Source organism: Oncorhynchus gorbuscha, unplaced genomic scaffold, assembly GCF_021184085.1.
Source record: "Oncorhynchus gorbuscha isolate QuinsamMale2020 ecotype Even-year unplaced genomic scaffold, OgorEven_v1.0 Un_scaffold_3233, whole genome shotgun sequence".
Classification (NCBI taxonomy): Eukaryota; Metazoa; Chordata; class Actinopteri; order Salmoniformes; family Salmonidae; genus Oncorhynchus; species Oncorhynchus gorbuscha.
In genome coordinates this window covers 26,496-34,804 of record NW_025747533.1, presented here as the reverse complement: position 1 = coordinate 34,804, position 8,309 = coordinate 26,496, and the positions used below count along the sequence as shown (strand labels likewise).

General features: G+C 34.8%; 1 long non-coding RNA gene across 1 annotated transcript; it reads left to right on the top strand.

Moving 5' to 3' along the window:
* The first annotated feature begins 3,764 nt into the window (after window positions 1-3,764).
* On the top strand, window positions 3,765-7,418 carry LOC124027442. The gene is made up of 3 exons (XR_006837411.1): window positions 3,765-3,898; window positions 4,696-4,793; window positions 6,728-7,418. It is a non-coding gene; the product is annotated as an uncharacterized LOC124027442 (long non-coding RNA).
* The last annotated feature ends 891 nt before the right edge of the window (window positions 7,419-8,309 follow it).

The window sequence follows — 8,309 nt, the reverse complement described above, 5'->3', positions numbered from 1 at the left end:
TTCTACTCAATATGTATTGTGTTTCTGCTCAATATGTATTGTGTTTCTACTCAATATGTATTGTGTTTCTGCTCAATATGTATTGTGTTTCTACTCAATATGTATTGTGTTTCTACTCAATATGTATTGTGTTTCTACTCAATATGTATTGTGTTTCTACTCAATATGTATCGTGTTTGTACTCAGTATGAATATGTATTGTGTTTCTACTCAGTATGAATATGTATTGTGTTTCTACTCAGTATGAATATGTATTGTGTTTCTACTCAATACGTATTGTGTTTCTACTCAGTATGAATATGTATTGTGTTTCTACTCAATATGAATATGTATTGTGTTTCTACTCAATATGAATATGTATTGTATATCTACTCAATATGAATATGTATTGTGTTTCTACTCAATATGTATTGTGTTTCTACTCAATATGTATTGTATTTCTACTCAGTATGAATATGTATTGTATTTCTACTCAGTATGAATATGTATTGTGTTTCTACTCAATATGAATATGTATTGTGTTTCTACTCAATATGTATTGTGTTTCTACTCAATATGTATTGTGTTTCTACTCAGTATGAATATGTATTGTGTTTCTACTCAATATGTATTGTGTTTCTACTCAATATGTATTGTGTTTCTACTCAATATGTATTGTGTTTCTACTCAATATGAATATGTATTGTATTTCTAGTCAGTATGAATATGTATTGTGTTTCTACTCAATATGTATTGTGTTTCTACTCAGTATGAATATGTATTGTATTTCTAGTCAGTATGAATATGTATTGTGTTTCTACTCAATATGTACTGTGTTTCTACTCAGTATGAATATGTATTGTGTTTCTACTCTATATGAATATGTATTGTGTTTCTACTCAATATGTATTGTGTTTCTACTCAATATGTATTGTATTTCTACTCAATATGTATTGTGTTTCTACTCAGTATGAATATGTATTGTGTTTCTACTCAATATGTATTGTGTTTCTACTCAATATGTATTGTGTTTCTACTCAATATGTATTGTGTTTCTGCTCAATATGTATTGTGTTTCTACTCAATATGTATTGTGTTTCTGCTCAATATGTATTGTGTTTCTACTCAATATGTATTGTATTTCTACTCAATATGTATTGTGTTTCTACTCAGTATGAATATGTATTGTGTTTCTACTCAATATGAATATGTATTGTGTTTCTACTCAATATGTATTGTGTTTCTACTCAGTATAAATATGTATTGTGTTTCTACTCAATATGTATTGTGTTTCTACTCAATATGTATTGTGTTTCTACTCAATATGTATTGTGTTTCTACTCAGTATGAATATGTATTGTGTTTCTACTCAATATGTATTGTGTTTCAATATGAATATGTATTGTGTTTCTACTCAGTATGAATATGTATTGTGTTTCTACTCAGTATGAATATGTATTGTGTTTCTACTCAATATGTATTGTGTTTCTTGTCAATATGAATGTGTATTGTGTTTCTACTCAATATGTATTGTGTTTCTACTCAGTATGAATATGGATTGTATTTCTACTCAATATGAATGTGTATTGTATTTCTAGTCAATATGAATGTGTATTGTGTTTCTACTCAGTATGAATATGTATTGTGTTTCTACTCAATATGTATTGTGTTTCTACTCAATATGTATTGTGTTTCTACTCAATATGTATTGTGTTTCTACTCCATATGTATTGTGTTTCTACTCAGTATGAATATGTATTGTGTTTCTACTCAATATGTATTGTGTTTCAATATGAATATGTATTTTGTTTCTACTCAGTATGAATATGTATTGTGTTTCTACTCGGTATGAATATGTATTGTGTTTCTACTCAATATGTATTGTGTTTCTTGTCAATATGAATGTGTATTGTGTTTCTACTCAATATGTATTGTGTTTCTACTCAGTATGAATATGTATTGTATTTCTACTCAATATGAATGTGTATTGTATTTCTAGTCAATATGAATGTGTATTGTGTTTCTACTCAGTATGAATATGTATTGTGTTTCTACTCAATATGTATTGTGTTTCTGCTCAATATGTATTGTGTTTCTACTCAATATGTATTGTATTTCTACTCAATATGTATTGTGTTTCTACTCAGTATGAATATGTATTGTGTTTCTACTCAATATGAATATGTATTGTGTTTCTACTCAATATGTATTGTGTTTCTACTCAGTATAAATATGTATTGTGTTTCTACTCAATATGTATTGTGTTTCTACTCAATATGTATTGTGTTTCTACTCAATATGTATTGTGTTTCTGCTCAATATGTATTGTGTTTCTACTCAATATGTATTGTATTTCTACTCAATATGTATTGTGTTTCTACTCAATATGAATATGTATTGTGTTTCTACTCAATATGAATATGTATTGTGTTTCTACTCAATATGTATTGTGTTTCTTGTCAATATGTATTGTGTTTCTACTCAATATGTATTGTGTTTCTACTCAATATGTATTGTGTTTCTACTCAATATGTATTGTGTTTCTACTCCATATGTATTGTGTTTCTACTCAGTATGAATATGTATTGTGTTTCTACTCAATATGTATTGTGTTTCAATATGAATATGTATTGTGTTTCTACTCAGTATGAATATGTATTGTGTTTCTACTCAGTATGAATATGTATTGTGTTTTTCTACTCAATATGTATTGTGTTTCTTGTCAATATGAATGTGTATTGTGTTTCTACTCAATATGTATTGTGTTTCTACTCAGTATGAATATGTATTGTATTTCTACTCAATATGAATGTGTATTGTATTTCTAGTCAATATGAATGTGTATTGTGTTTCTACTCAGTATGAATATGTATTGTGTTTCTACTCAATATGTATTGTGTTTCTTGTCAATATGTATTGTGTTTCTACTCAATATGTATTGTGTTTCTACTCAATATGTATTGTGTTTCTACTCAATATGTATTGTGTTTCTACTCAATATGTATTGTGTTTCTACTCAATATGTATTGTGTTTCAATATGAATATGTATTTTGTTTCTACTCAGTATGAATATGTATTGTGTTTCTACTCAGTATGAATATGTATTGTGTTTCTACTCAATATGTATTGTGTTTCTTGTCAATATGAATGTGTATTGTGTTTCTACTCAATATATATTGTGTTTCTACTCATTTACATTTACATTTAAGTCATTTAGCAGACGCTCTTATCCAGAGCGACTTACTCAGTATGAATATGTATTGTATTTCTACTCAATATGAATGTGTATTGTATTTCTAGTCAATATGAATGTGTATTGTGTTTCTACTCAGTATGAATATGTATTGTGTTTCTACTCAATATGTTTTGTATTTCTACTCAGTATGAATATTTATTGTGTTTCTACTCAATATGTATTGTATTTCTACTCAGTATGAATATGTATTGTGTTTCTACTCAATATGTTTTGTATTTCTACTCAGTATGAATATTTATTGTGTTTCTACTCAATATGTATTGTATTTCTACTCAGTATGAATATGTATTGTGTTTCTACTCAATATGTATTGTGTTTCTACTCAATATGAATGTGTATTGTGTTTCTACTCAATATGAATATGTATTGTGTTTCTAGTCAATATGAATATGTATTGTGTTTCTAGTCAATATGAATATGTATTGTGTTTCTAGTCAATATGAATGTGTATTGTGTTTCTAGTCAATATGAATATGTATTGTGTTTCTAGTCAATATGAATATGTATTGTATATCTACTCAATATGAATATGTATTGTGTTCTCTTCATCAGCACCTTTAACTGGTCAGTACCGTTCCTCTCCAACCTTGCCTTCCTTATCCTGGTGACAGTAACAGTTCTGACATACTTCATCCCTGTACGATATATCCTTCTAGTATGGGGTAAGTGCATGTTTTCTTTAATTATTTAATTATAGCTGCATCAGATCCACCCAGATTACTGGTTTATACAGACTGTATTATTTAATTATTTAATTATAGCTGCATCAGATCCACCCAGATTACTGGTTTATACAGACTGTTTTATTTAATTATTTAATTATAGCTGCATCAGATCCACCCACATTACTGGTTTATACAGACTGTATTATTTAATTATTTAATTATAGCTGCATCAGATCCACCCAGATTACTGGTTTATACAGACTGTATTATTTAATTATTTAATTATAGCTGCATCAGATCCACCCACATTACTGGTTTATACAGACTGTTTTATTTAATTATAGCTGTATCAGATCCACCCACATTACTGGTTTATACAGACTGTTTTATTTAATTATAGCTGTATCAGATCCACCCACATTACTGGTTTATACAGACTGTTTTATTTAATTATTTAATTATAGCTGCATCAGATCCACCCAGATTACTGGTTTATACAGACTGTATTATTTAATTATTTAATTATAGCTGCATCAGATCCACCCACATTACTGGTTTATACAGACTGTATTATTTAATTATTTAATTATAGCTGCATCAGATCCACCCAGATTACTGGTTTATACAGACTGTTTTAGTTAATTATTTAATTATAGCTGCATCAGATCCACCCAGATTACTGGTTTATACAGACTGTTTTATTTAATTATTTAATTATAGCTGCATCAGATCCACCCAGATTACTGGTTTATACAGACTGTTTTATTTCGCTTCTCCTGAATGTCTGTTTTCAGGAATTAATAAATTCACCAAGAAATTACGGGCCCCGTACGCCATCGACAACAATGAGGTGTTTGATTTCCTGAGGAGAGTTCCTTCAGATGTTCACAAGGTAAGTGTCTATAGAAGGTTAAAGGGCAATTCCACCACTTTTCAACAGATAACACAGTGATTTAGGAAGACTGTGAGATTAGTGGGGAGCTGGATAATACTCTTCCTGCCTGGAAAGTCATCACATGTAAATGTAGAAACTCTGCATGAAAAACCTCTGTATTTCAAAACCTAAAGGACCTTTTCTTCTTAGATCAGATTCAGATCAGATTCAAGAAACAGTAGATAATGATCAGATTCAGGAAGCCAGTAAGTATCTCACAGGTTATAACCTCTAGATCAGATTCCCTGGTGTGGTGCTGGACATAGTGAATGTAAGGTAGGTTATAACCTCTAGATCAGATTCAGGAAGCCTTTTCAGGTTATTTCTCTAGATCAGATTCAGGAAGCCAGTAAACCTCTAGTATTTCAGGTTATAACCTCTAGATCAGATTCAGGAAGCCAGTAAACCTCTAGTAAATCAGATTCAGGAAGTCAGTAAACCTCTAGATCAGATTCAGGAAGCCAGTAATGCTCTAGATGCCAGTAAACCTCTAGTATTTCAGGTTATAACCTCTAGATCAGATTCAGGATAATGCCAGATAAAGGAAGCCTCTAGTATTTCAGGTTATAACCTCTAGATCAGATTCAGGAAGCCAGTAAACCTGTAAATCAGATTCAGGAAGCCAGATAAAGGATGCCAGTAAACTCTAGATCAGATTCAAGAGTGCCTCTAGGATAACCTCTAGATCCAGTAAACCTGTAAATCAGATTCAGGAAGCCAGTAAACCTCTGGAGATGCAGGATGCCAGGATAAACCTCTAGATCAGATTCAGGATGCCAGTAAACCTCTAGTATTTCAGGTTATAACCTCTAGATCAGATTCAGGAAGCCAGTAAACCTGTAAATCAGATTCAGGAAGCCAATAAACCTCTAGATCAGATGCAGGATGCCAGTAAACCTGTAAATCAGATTCAGGAAGCCAATAAACCTCTAGATCAGATTCAGGAAGCCAGTAAACCTCTAGTCTTTCAGGTTATAACCTCTAGATCAGATTCAGGAAGCCAGTAAACCTCTAGTCTTTCAGGTTATAACCTCTAGATCAGATTCAGGATGCCAGTAAACCTCTAGATCAGATTCAGGATGCCAGTAAACCTCTAGATCAGATTCAGGAAGCCAGTAAACCTCTAGATCAGATTCAGGAAGCCAGTAAACCTCTAGATCAGATTCAGGAAGCCAGTAAACCTCTAGATCAGATTCAGGATGCCAGTAAACCTCTAGATCAGATTCAGGATGCCAGTAAACCTCTAGATCAGATTCAGGAAGCCAGTAAACCTCTAGATCAGATGCAGGATGCCAGTAAACCTCTAGATCAGATGCAGGATGCCAGTAAACTTCTAGTCTTTCAGCACTGCTTTCTACTGAAATATCCCACAGGTTGTTGCCTGTGTAATTATAGCCCGGCCTAATGTCTGTTATGATGTTTCCTCCCTAACAGCCCTTGTGGATTATACAAGGTGTTAGGGTCAGGTGCCTTTCAGTTGCCAGGCGAAGGCACCACAGAGTTGATAACGTCTGTTACTAATGTCACCACAGAGTTGATAACGTCTGTTACTAATATCACCACAGAGTTGATCACTTCTGTGACTATTGTCACCACAGAGTTGATAACGTCTGTGACTATTGTCACCACAGAGTTTGAGAGTAGGGTTGCAAAATTCTGTTAACTTTCCCAAAAGTCCTAGTTTTGGGGGAAATGTGTTGGAAGATTTGTGGATTCAGGAGGGAATAAGCAGGAAGTGTGTGAATCCTCCAATCGGGGAAGTTAGCAGAATTTTACAACACTAGTTGAGAGCTACTGTGACTGTTGTGTGACCGCAACTGGTAGTATGACCTCCTCAGACACTGTAGCTCTGCTGTTATGAATGATACCTGGCCATATTCCTCTGTGTGTAGGTGCAGTACAGCGAGCTGAAGACTTTGAGCGCCCAGAGTCCTCTGAGGAGGAAGAGAACCATTGAGAGGAGGTGATGGAGGAGTGATCTATGGTCCCCAATGGAAGACATGGCCATGTGTACAGTGTTGCCGCCTCAGACTTGTGTCCTGTGTGAAACTGGACGTATAGTGGAGGATATGCAGGGCATATCTGGATCATATTCCTCTATGTTCAGAATTGGTTAGAAAACTGCTCCTGGGTTACTGGTCCTCTGTAGCTCCGTTTGTAGAACATGGCACTTGCTGTGCCGGGATAGTGGGTACAATTCCTGAGATCACCCATATGTATACACGCATAACTCCGTCTCTTTGGGATAAAAGCATCTGCTACATGGCGTCTATACTGAACAAAAATGGCAACGCAACATGCAACAATTTCAAAGATTTTACTGACTTACAGTTCATAGAAGAAAATCTGTCATTTGAAATGAATTCTTTCAGCCCTAATCAATGGATTTCACATGACTGGGATGCAGGGGGGTGGATTATCTTGGCAATAGGAGAAATGCTCACTAACAGAGGAAGGTAAAGCTTTTTGTACGTACGGAACAATTCTGGGATTTTTATTTCAACTCATGAAATATGGGACCAACACTTTACATGTTTGTATGTGTTCAGTGTCTATTAGCAGTCAGACATGGATATTGTATCACCAGCATCACCAGCAGGCTAAAGATCACCAGCAGGCTAAAGATCACCAGCAGGCTAAAGATCACCAGGCAAAGATCACCAGCTAAAGAGCAGGCTAAAGATCACCAGCAGGCAGGCTAAAGATCACCAGCAGGCTAAAGATCACCAGCAGGCTAAAGATCACCAGCAGGCTAAAGATCACCAGCAGGCTAAAGATCACCAGCAGGCTAAAGATCACCAGCAGGTTAAAGATCACCAGCAGGCTAAAGATCACCAGCAGGCTAAAGATCACCAGCAGGCTAAAGATCACCAGCAGGTTAAAGATCACCAGAAAGATCACCAGCAGGTCACCAGCAGGCTAAAGATCACCAGCAGGCTAAAGATCACCAGCAGGTTAAAGATCACCAGCAGGCTAAAGATCAACCAGCAGGCTAAAGATCACCAGCAGGCTAAAGATCACCAGCAGGCTAAAGATCACCAGCAGGCTAAAGAGGCTAAAGATCACCAGGCTAAAGATCAGGCTAAAGATCACCAGCAGGCTAAAGATCATCACCAGCAGGCTAAAGATCACCAGCAGGTTAAAGATCACCAGCAGGCTAAAGATCACCAGCAGGCTAAAGATCACCAGCAGGCTAAAGATCACCAGCAGGCTAAAGATCACCAGCAGGCTAAAGATCACCAGCTAAAGATCACCAACAGTTAAAGATCACCAGCAGGCTAAAGATCACCAGATCAGGCTAAAGATCACCAGCAGGCTTAAAGATCACCAGCAAAGATCACCAGCAGGCTAAAGATCACCAGCAGGCTAAAGATCACCAGCAGGCTAAAGATCACCAGCATGTTGTCCACCTACTCTACATCAACATGGCTTCAACACTGACTTTAAGATCGTTCAACACTTTTTAAAATATTG